Here is a 12,082-nt window from a genome sequence, read left to right as displayed (position 1 = left end):
TCAGCATCCTCATCACTGCTGGTAGTGCTATCACTATCCTCATCTGTCACCGTGGAAGAGTCTTCATCACTAGACTCATCCTCATCTTCATAAAGCTCCTCTAATCGTTTCCTTGTGTCCATATTATAAAGCTTCTTGGTACCTGTCTTTCCATAGAGGCTAATCGTACCATGTCGCCAATCTTGAACAGCTCCCACTGCACGTAACCATGGTCTGCCCAGTATAATAGGATATGCTCCCAACCTTGCTGGCATCACATGAAAATCAACCACTGACTTTGCATCATATGCCTCCACTTCTAAGCTCTTTACAACACCCAAGCATTTTACTTTTTGATGGTTTGCCAATCTGATCCGAAAACCTGACACCCCAGCCACTGTGAGACCCATCTTCTCAACGCATGAGTGTGTTATGACGCATATTTGGGCTCCGCCATCCACATAACCTTGTCCCAAATTTTTCCTTTTATGCCACACATCTACTATTGGACAAATGTCTGGTAGCTCGTCCATTGCCAACACCTTCACTGAACCTCTCTCTGGCTCTTTCTCCATTGGGTTAACCATCCTCTTCCACTGTCGCTTTAGCTTAGGCACCATCTCTATAAGCTGCCCAAAAGTAACATCTGCCTTCCTGCTCGTCAGATCCTCCTTCAAGTCATAGCTTAATTGCCCATCCCCTAGTGGAAAATCTGAAACATGAAACTTTCGACGAGCTCTCCTTTTCCTCTTGGCCTTGACATCCTCGCCTTCATGGCTCTTTCCTTTCTTCTTACTAGGACCTGGGGCACTTCTTCCTTCCTTATCCTCTGTGGTCCTCTTCCCAATAGGCATCACTAATGTATCCTCTAGCTTTGATGCCTTCTCCAAGGTGACTACACTTAGCACTTTTGTCTTTCCCTTTTCCTCCTGGGTCAGTCCACTGGTTCCTTCGTCTCCCTTAATTTCGATGCCATAATCATTTGATCTAGTTAGCACCTGTCTTGGCAATGGATACATGTCTCCCCCCATCCTTGGTGGCTTATCACATTGCGGGCTGATGTGACCCAACTCTCCACAATTATAACATGTGGGCGTCTGCCTCCAAAACCTACTATTACTTTGTCCAGCACCATTCCTAGGTCTTTCTTCACCTCCTGGCTGATTTGCAAACCGCCCTCGACCTCGATTATTTCCCACTTGACCTAGCATGTTTAGGCTGAGATTCTTCATCAGATCAACCACTTGCCTCATGTCTTGCCTTAGGCCATCATCTTGCACTGCTGTAGTGACCACTGCTGGCATAACCTGAGTAGTAACAGGAACCACTGGTTCATGATGAACCCCTGACATGCGCCCTTGTAAAGACTCTATAGGCTGAAATTCAGACCTCATTGGCAAAGACTCCACCCCTAACTGGCTCATTTTCCTCAGCTTCCACTCTTTGTTCCTTGCTACCTCTAGTGCATCTTCATATGTCCTAGGCTTCTTTAGCTCTACTCTCCAACGTATATTCTCCCAAAGACCAGCCAAGAACCTGTCCTTCTTCATCATGTCAGGCGGGGGTACCTGTGGTGCTAAAGCCTTGCACATTCACTCCCATGCCAATGAAAACTTACGTATGTACGCATCTACTGGCTCACCTTCCTTTTGCACCAAAGCCTGTACTTCTTGCCACACTTTGTCAGGGTCTTCTATCTTCACAAACTCCACTTCCAATCCATGCCTTAGATTGTCCCAACTCAATCTTATAGGTGGATCAGCCATACGCAACTCCTCTTCAAATGCTTTGGACCAAGCTCGTGCATCACTCTTCAAACAAATTTGGAGAAGGCGTAACATTTGCGTAGGGTCATGAATCTGGTTGCTAATGCAGGCAACCTCCATCTTTTCCAAAAATTCTTCCACATCTTCATCACTTCTTCCATGAAACTCGGGATAAGAGAAAGCCATGGCCACCCAAATTATGATGCTTTGAGAACCCCTTCGAACACACGTGCAAGAACCCAAAACTTTTCACTTCCCAATCCCTAGAAACTTCAATGGAGCTCAACTTTAGATAAGGACAAACACATGCACATCAAATGAGTTTTCATAGTTGATCATCGGATTTGTGGAGCCATACTTGGTTGTATTTGGCAGTCCCAACCATTTCTGAGACTTGGTCTAAAAGATAGTCATTTCTGAGACTTGACTATACGCAATTTGCATTAGCCTTCGTGTGAGAGTCGATAGCGTGAGGTTTTTATTGAGCTGGGGGATTCTCAAATGTGGAGATCCTTTCAGTGATACAGGTAGCTGGAGCACCCTTTTCGTGACCTCGCCATAGGCTATAACCTAGTGATTCCTACTTGATGCTTGAGTTCTATTGTTGGCAGTCTATGCTTACACATACAGTCTATATTTTGGGTTCTTACTGCTCTACTTCTGGGGAAACTCTGTCAAAAATTTCCAAAGTTATGATGGTTGGTTTTTTGGTCTTTTGAGCCATTTATGCTGTTATGCTGCTGAAATTTTGGCAAAATTAGAGGTTAAGTCAGGTGTGCCTTCTTGGGAGTTTCATGGTTGGCTTTAATGGATGATCAAAATGGCCCTCAATTCACTCCATTTCATTTAATTCAAAGAATCCAAATAAATGTTCATGTGTCCAGGAAGATTTTTTTCCAGCAGCACATAGTCTTTATGTTCGGGCCAAGAAGATTACGAGAGGTCTTGAAATGTCCTTTGCCTGTTGTAATTCCGATGATCAACTATGAAAACTCATTTGATGTGCATGTGTTTTCCTTATCTAAAGTTGAGCTCCATTGAAGTTTCTGGGGATTGGGTAGTCAAAAGTTTTGGGTTCTTGCACGTGTGTTCAAAGGGGTTCTCAAAGCATTGTAACTTGGGTAGCCATGGCTTTCTCTTATCCGGAGTTTCATGGAAGAAGTGATGAAGATGTGGAAGAATTTTTGGAAAAGATGGAGGTTATCTGCATTAGCAACCAGATTCATGACCCTGCACAGATGTTATGTATTCTCCAAATTTGTTTGAAGAGTGATGCACGAGTCTGGTCCAAAACATTTGAAGAGGAGTTGCGTGCATCGGATCCACCTGTAAGATTGATTTGGGACAATCTAAGGCATGGGTTGGAAGTGGAGTTTGTGAAGATAGAAGATCCTAACAAAGTGTAGCAAGAAGTACGAGGTTTGGTGCAAAAGGAAGGTGAGCCAGGATGCGTACATACGTAAGTTCTCATTGGCATGGCAGCGGATGTGCAAGGCCTTAGCACCACAGGTACCCCCGCCTGACATGATGAAGAAGGACAGGTTCTTGGATGGTCTTTGGGAGAATATACGTTGGAGAGTGGAGCTAAAGAAGCCTAGGACATATGAAGATGCACTAGAGGTAGCAAGGAACAAAGAGTGGATGTTGAGGAAAATGAGCCAGTTAGGGGTGGAGTCTTTGCCCATGAGGTCTGAATTTCAGCCTATAGAGTCTTTACAAGGTCCCATGTCAGGGATTCATCACGAACCAGTGGTTCCTGTTACTACTCAGGTTATGCCATCAGTGGTCACTACAACGTGCAAGATGATGGGCTAAGGCAAGACATGAGGCAAATGGTACATTTGATGAAGAATCTCAGCCTAAACATGCTAGGTCAAGTGGGAAATAATCAAGGTCGAGGGAGGTTTTCAAATCAGCTAGGAGGTGAAGAAAGGCCTAGGAATGGTGTTGGACAAAGCAATGGTAGGTTTTGGAGGCAGACGCCCACATGTTATAATTGTGGAGAGTTGGGTCACATCAGCTCGCAATGTGATAAGCCACCAATGATGGGGGGAGACATGTATCCATTTCCAAGACAGGTGCCAACCAGGTCAAATGATTATGGCATCAAAATTAAGGGAGACGAAGGAACCAGTGGACTGACCCAGGAGGAAAAGGGAAAGACAAAAGTGCTAAGTGTAGTCACCTTGGAGAAGGCATCAAAGCTAGAGGATACATTAGTGATGCCTATTGACAAGAGGACCACAGAGGATAAGAAAGAAAGAAGTGACCCAGGTCCTAGTAAGAAGAAAGGAAAGAGCCATGAAGGTGAGGATGTCAAGGCCAAGAGGAAAAGGAGAGCTCGTCGAAAGTTTCATGTTTCAAATTTTCCACTAGGGGATGGGCAATTAAGCTATGACTTGAAGGAGGATCTGACGAGCAGGAAGGCAGATGTTACTTTTGGGCAGCTTATAGAGATGGTGCCTAAGCTAAAACGACAGTGGAAGAGGATGGTTAACCCAATGGAGAAAGAGCTAGAGAGAGGTTCAGTAAAGGTGTTGGCAATTGATGAGCTACCAGACATTTGTCCAATAGTAGATGTGTGGCATAAAAGGAAAAATTTGGGACAAGGTTATGTGGATGGCGGAGCCCAAATATGCGTCATAACACACTCATGCGTTGAGAAGATGAGTCTCACAGTGGCTGGGGTGTCAGGTTTTCGGATCAGATTGTCAAACCATCAAAAAGTAAAATGCTTGGGTGTTGTAAAGAGCTTAGAGGTGGAGGCATATGATGCAAAGGCAGTGGTTGATTTTCATGTGATGCCAGCAGGGTTGGGAGCATATCCTATTATACTGGGTAGACCATGGTTACGTGCAGTGGGAGCTGTTCAAGATTGGCGACATGGTACGATTAGCCTCTATGGAAAGACAGGTGCCAAGAAGCTATACAATATGGACACAAGGAAACGATTAGAGGAGCTTTATGAAGATGAGGATGAGTCTAGTGATGAAGACTCTTCCACGGTGACAAATGAGGACAGTGATAGCACTACCAGCAGTGATGAGGATGTTGATGTTGCATTTCTTTTGATGGACAAAGAAATCCAGGAGTTTAGTTTAGTTGCATTTGCGAATGAGGATAAAAAATGAAAGTGAAGGGCCTTATGAAGTGATTGAAGGGCTGATGCAAACCAAGGTTGAGTTGTCAAAGAAGCAGGAATTGATGACACAAATATTTGCACATGCTGGCTAGTTTTCCTGATTTGTTCATTACTTCATATGAAGAGATCAGAGGGTTCAAGGGCAAAGAGATGCATATAGAGCTGAAAGAAGGTGCTAAGCCAGTGCAGAAAAGGCTAAGAAGGATGGGTCAAGAGCAAATGGAAGCCTTGCGGGAAGAGGTGGACAAGTTATTGAAGGCAGGGTTCATAGTCCCTGTGGAGACCACAGAATGGTTGAGTCCAGTTGTAGTCAGTCCAAAGAAGGATGGGAAGTGGAGAATTTGTGTAGATTTTAAACCCTTAAACGCAGCCACTAAGAAGAACCCATATCCTCTTCCATTCATCGATCAGATCTTGGATTCAGTGGCAGGTTATGAGAGGTACAGTGTGTGTGATGGTTTTTCGGGCTATTTTCAATTGAAGATTGCTCTTAAAGGCCGCACAAAGACAACTTTCATTACGCCATGGGGCTATTATTGTTACACAGTATTTCCGTTTGGGTTGTCAAATGGACCATCTTTCTATCAAGAGAGAAAATTGGGTGTTGGAACCATTCATTGGTAGTTGTGTTAAAGCTTTTATGGATGACTTCTGTGTCTATAGCAGTAGGCATGAACACCATGAGAAGCTGCAGATGGTATTGGCTCGATATGATGAATGTGGAGGACAACTAAATCCAAAGAAATGTCATCCAGCACAGCCAAGGGTGAAGTTATTGGGCCATATGGTGTCAGAAAATGGCATTGAGGCTGATCCAGATAAGGTTAAGTCTATTATTCTTCTTCCATCACCTACGAGTACGAAGCAATTGGCAACCTTTATACACAAAGTGAAGTACATGGCAAGGTTTATTCCATTGTCTTCTCAGATTTTTTATCCATTACAACAAGTGGCAAAGCATGATCCATTGCAATGGGATGACAAGTGTGAAGAAGTGTTTCAAGAGGTGAAAGAGGTGTTAGGGGGTTTGTCGGCCATGCAGGCTCCTGATTGGGAGAAAGTTTTTTATGTAAATCCCTTAGTAGGGGATGATGCCATTGGAGCCATGCTATTGCAAAAGGGGAAGGGCAACCATTATATGAGGCCAGTGTATTGTGCAAGCCAAGTGAAGTTGATAGCGGAGAGAAAGTTATCGGAAGTAGAGCTAGTGGTGGCCAGTGTATATTTTCTTGTCAACGATTTCGTCATTACTTGCTACCACGACCTTTTGTTTTCTTGACGAGTTATTCATTTTTGCCACAGTTAATTAATGGTACTAACATGTCAAATGTGGTGAAGAAATGGGTAATTGAGCTGCAAGAGTTTGAGTTCTCTTTTCTAGTGGAAGATAGTACAAGGGCTACCCTAGCTGATTTGTTGGCCTACAACGAGAATCCCCTTATTGTTAAGGAAGAGGTGGTGAGAAAGGTAGTTGAAGAAGTGCCACAGATCAGCAATGCACATGTGTTGTTCTTTGATGGTTCATACAGAAAGAGCCACGATGCAGCTTCAGGGGGTATAGCACTTTATGATCCAGAGGGGAAGCTAGTATGCAAGAGAGGGTTCCAATTGGATGCTCATAGTAACAATGAGGCTGAATATGCTACTCTGGAAGCCGGATTACACATTTGTTTGAAGCATGGGGTTCGAAGGTTGAGCATAAAAGGTGATGCCTTGTTAGTGGTGAAGCAAGTGCTGGGTGTGTGAAAGATCAAGAACACCTCATTGAAGGAAATGTGCTTCATAATTAAAGTCCTGTTAAAAAAGTTTGAAGCATGGAGCATCAGACACATTGAACGTGCTCTAAATGGAGAGGCACATGAAGCAGCTCAAGGCATTTGTGTTGAGGACGACTTTACCTCTTTATCATGGCCGGGAAATTTTGGCTCAAGAAGAGGAGTTTTTGCTAACAGGAATCATTCCAAAGGAGATTCAGAAGTCTAAGAAGTATGGCTTTGTGCGTAGAGCATACAGGTAGAAATTGATTGGTGATGTCTTATACATGAAAGGGGCTGATCTCGTGTTGAGACGTGTACCTTGGCGGGAGGAGCTTTACAGAGTGTTGGAAGAGAATCATGAAGGCGCATGTGGTGGCCATTTTTCTCTAAAGATCACCTTGCATAAGATTTTGCAAGAGGGGTATGTATGGCCTAGTTTGCACAAGGATATTCACCATTGGTGTAGGTCTTGCAATAGGTGTCAAGCATTTGGGAAGAGAGTGTTGAAGCCAGAGCTACAAAAAACCATTATGCCGTTTGATGTGTTTGAAAAGTGGGGGATTGATGCAATAGGCCCGTTACCTATCACAATCAGGGGCAAAAGCTATATTTTGCCGGCAGTGAACTATCTTTCTAGATGGGCAGAGGCTATAGCAGTAAAACAGATCACTGCAAAGGATGTGGCAAAATTTGTGTATGATGAAATATGTTGCAAGTTTGGGGTGCCACTGGAGCTACTTTCAGATAAGGGGCCTGGCTTTCGAGCTAAACTGCTAGATTTTTTATGTGCAAAGATGAAGATTAGGCACCAGCATACCACTCCTTATTACCCACAGTGTAATGGCTTAAATGAAAGATTCAATGGTGAGTTGGTACAGATTCTTTCGAAAGTGACAGAGCACCAAGGAAAGAATTGGGATTTGGAATTTCCTAGTGCATTATGGGCTTACCGTACTTCGGTGAAGACAGGTATATGGTTTACTCCATTTCATTTGGTGTATGGAAAAGAAGCACTATTGCCTGTGGAAGTAGAGTTGCCTGTGGTCAACATGTTAGAGAAGTTGCTTGGGCCGCCTAGTGATGCATTCGAAGAGAGGCTCTTATAGCTACAAAGAGGTTCAGTTGGATAGGATGAGTGCATTGGAACATTATGGGCAGATGCAAGATAGGGTTTTGGCAAAGATAAATGAGAAGTTCAAAAGTAAGGGTATCAAGAAGCATGACTTGGTTTTGCGCTACAACAGTAAGCTGGACAACACCTTCCAAAAGAAGTTTCAAATTAAGTGGGAAGGCCCTTTCAAGGTAGTGGAGTGTTTTCCAAATGGCACATATCAGCTGGCTAACCTGGATGGTGTTCTACATAAGTCAAGGGTAAATGGATTGCGTCTTAAATTGTATCATGCTAGATTGATGATGGTGGAGCAAGATGAGCTGTCTATGGAGCAAGCAATGTTGGTGAAGGATGAGGAGACCTGTGATGCGACGAGTCTCATATCTCTCTTTGCTGCTGCTGATCATGAATGATCTAGCAGGCTAGGGAATGGGCAAATTATGTCAGGAGTTTTTTTTGAGCAAGGGATTGTACATATGTACATACACATGCATGGTGCATTGACTAAAGGATTACCCAATTTCCATAGCCAGGTGGTTACGTGGGGCCCACGTGTGTACAGGTAGGACAGGGTGTACATAGTGCATCGATTTTCACTATTATCAGTACTAGTGTGCTTTTTCTACAATAAGGAGGAGTTGGTAGCGCGTAAAAATTCTCGAGGAAGCTATCCGCAGGCCGACGACATGAGGTCAGCAGGTGCGTCAGATGGCATCTTGTGGCGTCAGCAGGGCGAACGAGGTCAATATTTGCACGCGGATGAGGAAGGACACAACGTGGGTGTTTTCTTGTGAGAGTTATGCAGAAAGGTCATCATTAGGACCAATTTTTGGGGCCACTTCACGTAGTGGCGAGATGCATTATTGGAAAAAAGCTGAGTGCCAGGTGTGCGAATGATGCAAAAAGGTGACAACTATGCACTACGAGGTCAGTTTTTGGCCTGTTCGGGGTCCGTTTGAGGTCATCTAAAAGGCCAAGGGTGCCCAAGTAAAAAAGCTAAGTGAGGGAACTGAAAAAACAAAGAGAAGACCAGAAAAAACGTGGAGAAGAGAGGAGGAACAGTCGCAAGTGTGTTTTTGCTCATTTTGGAGCCTGTTTTGGCCGTAAACTGCTCATCCGAGGTCGGATTTGAGCACTTTCACATTGTAGACTGGGGTTTTGGGCCATTCCGGACGCGATGGCGCTGTCCATTTTGCCAAATTCCTCACTCTTTTCCTGCTGTTTTTTTGTGTAAGTTTCTCCTGTGAGCGAAGTTTCTGCTCTAGTTTGTGATTGTATCTGGTATATTTTACCCATTTTGTGTGAGCTATTTGCCCCTTGGTGTTGGCCCAAGCTCATTTGTATCTAATTATTAGAAGTTCTCCTCTTTTGAGCTGAGTTTTGTGTGTGTGTGTGTGTGTCTCTCTGTGTGGACTGGGAAAGTGGATAGTCTCTCTCCTCTCGCTCCATCGGTGTGTTCCTTGTTTCGGCCAGGTGGATTGTGTAAGCCGAGTGGTGCCCCATAGTGTGTGTGTGTGTGTGTGTATCTTTCCAAGAGTGTGTGTTGGGTCGTTATAGAGGCGTTCTGTGTGTTTCCATCCTGCTCACACCGTTAATGCTTACCTTAAGAGTGCAAATCTACGTTTGAAACTTAACTTAATGATGCATAGATACTCTTAGCACTTTACCCTAATTGGTGGTTTCCATTAAAGCTTAAACCTAAAATACAAGGTAGTCACTAAAGCTTACACCTAAGTGCAAAGTTACCATTAATGCTTAGCTTAAGAGTGCAAATCTACCTTTGAAACTTAACTTAATGATGCATAGATACTCTTAGCACTTAACCCTAATTGCGACGTTTCCATTAAAGCTTAAACCTAAAAATTCAAGGTAGTCACTAAAGCTTACATCTAAGTGCAAAGTTACCATTAAAGCTTAGCTTATGAGAGAAAATCTATCTTTTAAGCTTAACTTTATGATGCATAGATACTCTTATCACTTAGCTCATGGACATACTGGCTCTACGATGCTTTAGTTAATTAATTAGTTGGCAAGATTCGCCTGTAGTTTAACAATTAAATCCAAGGTCTTCGTTGCATGCGGTGCATGCGCCAAGTTGCCTGCAAGCGAGCTGGTCTCCGCCTCCTGGACGCGGTGCTCTCTCCAAGCAGCTCCGGCATCATCTCCTGCATGCACCTCGTCTCGCATTTCTACACATGACTGTCTTCACAAGGAGCTCAGGCTCCTACAACATCTCCTCGCTGCGCCCTGTCTTGATGCTCTTGCCCCTACCTCCTCTATCTTTTTGTTCCTTCGCTGGCCTGTGCTCGATCTGCGTACCTCAGAACCAACTCCACGTACCTGTAACAGACACACTCTCACACTCCATGCGCACTCCTACCCTTGCATACCCTACGTGCCTCCTATCGTGTGGATCCCTGCAGCTGCGCCCTGTCTCTCTTCCTCTCTCCCCTTGTCCGCCTCTGCTCGGCACGCGCCTCCTGTCCCCCCTCCCACCTGCACTCAGGAATAAATAGAACAGTATCCGAAGGCAAAAAATCCACTGCCCGACGACCTGCCACACGTCGTCTCTCTCCGTCTCTCTCTCTACACGCGCCACGCTCACCCTTTTTGGGCCTTATCCTTCACAAAAAAACCGAGCATCTTCTCAGATTCGATTTAATTCACGTGCTTGCAAAGATTGGGTACACATACTTGGGAGGTTTCCATGAAAGCTTAAACCTAAAAATGCAAGGTAGTTACTAAATCGTACATCTAAGTGCAAAGCTACCATTAAATCTTAGCTTACAAGAGCAAATCTACCCTTCAAGCTTAACTCAATGATGCATAGATACTCTTATCACTTAACCCTAATTCTGAGGTTTCCATTAAAGCTTAAACCTAAAAATGCAAGGTAGTAAATAAATCTTACATCTAAGTGCAAAGTTACCATTAAAGTTTAGCTTATGAGTGCAAATATATTTTTGAAGTTTAACTTAATGATGCATAGATACTCTTATCACTTAACCCTAGTTGCGAGGTTTCCATTAAAGCTTAAACCTAAAATGGCAAGGTAGTCACTAAAGCTTACATCTAAGTGCAAATATCATTAAATCTTAGCTTATGAGTGCAAATATACCTTTGAAGCTTAACTTAATGATGCATAACTACCATTAATACTTAACCCTAATTCCAAGGTTACCATTAAAGCTTAAACCTAAAATGATGCACATAAACCTTCATAGTATTAAAATGCATGGATTAATCAATCCTACTAGAAATGAATATTACCTCCTCTAAACAAGAGGGAAGTGGGTTGCAGTCCTTCTTGAAGAGATGTGAAGCTCAACGAGGAAGGAAAGGGATTTAGGATGAAGAGGAAGGAGAGAGAAGCTTCTTCACAAAAGCCTCAAGGGTTTGGCCTTCAAGAGAGGGAGAGAGGAAGAACAACGTTTAATGGAAACCTTGATTTACTTAAGCGTAATCTTGAGCATGGTAAGTATGCAAGTAGCTTAGAAATATGTGTGTGTCAAATTACAAAGGAGAGGGGGTGCTTATATAGGAAATGGTGGGTGGAATTCTCTTCTCAATTCCTATTGGACCCCAATTTCTCTTCTCAATTCCTATTGGACCCCAATTCTCTTCTCAATTCCTGTTGGATCCCAATGCTCTTCTCAATTCCTATTGGACCCCAAATTCTCTTCTCAAATGCTATTGGACCCTATTTCTCTTCTCGAATGCTATTGGACCCCAATTCTCTTCTTGATTCCTATTGGACCGCATTCTCTTCTCAAATTCTATTGGACCCCAATTCTCTTCTTATTTTCTATTGGACCCAAATTTTCTTCTTAATTCTTATCTCTTAACTTTATCTTTCAATCAAGTTAGTCCCTTTTTCTCCCAGTTCTCGATCTAGATCAGTTCCCACGCAGCTGTTTTGACGAAGAAGTGTAAAAATAATCTTAATCTTTTTGAAAAATATAGAGATGACGTAATTCTTATCCGGAATATCCTTGTCTTTTCATTCTGGAGTAAAGTCTCATTGTCCTTATGACTTCTTTGTTGAGCTTGCTTTTTCTAAATTATTTTCTAGGTTGAAAAAGTTCTGAATGGCTCTAGGGTTTAGGGAGGGACCTTACAGTTGGGCAGTTCCCAAGCATCCTATTCGCTCCGTATTGACTTCACTGAATTTTGTGTTTTCATTGTCGGTTATCATGACCCAAGGTCTTTGCTGGCGCTTGTAATGGATTTAACACCAAGTTCAGTACCAAGCGATAGGGAGTGTTGGGCAGTCCCCAAGCCTACTATTCGCTCCGTAGTGACTTATTGCATGACTTGTCTTTCTTTT

Source organism: Adiantum capillus-veneris, chromosome 9 (genome assembly GCF_014529385.1).
Source record: "Adiantum capillus-veneris isolate H3 chromosome 9, ASM1452938v2, whole genome shotgun sequence".
Lineage (NCBI taxonomy): Eukaryota > Viridiplantae > Streptophyta > Polypodiopsida > Polypodiales > Pteridaceae > Adiantum > Adiantum capillus-veneris.
The sequence above is the reverse complement of the archived record's forward strand: the minus strand, read 5'-3'. Positions refer to the sequence as shown.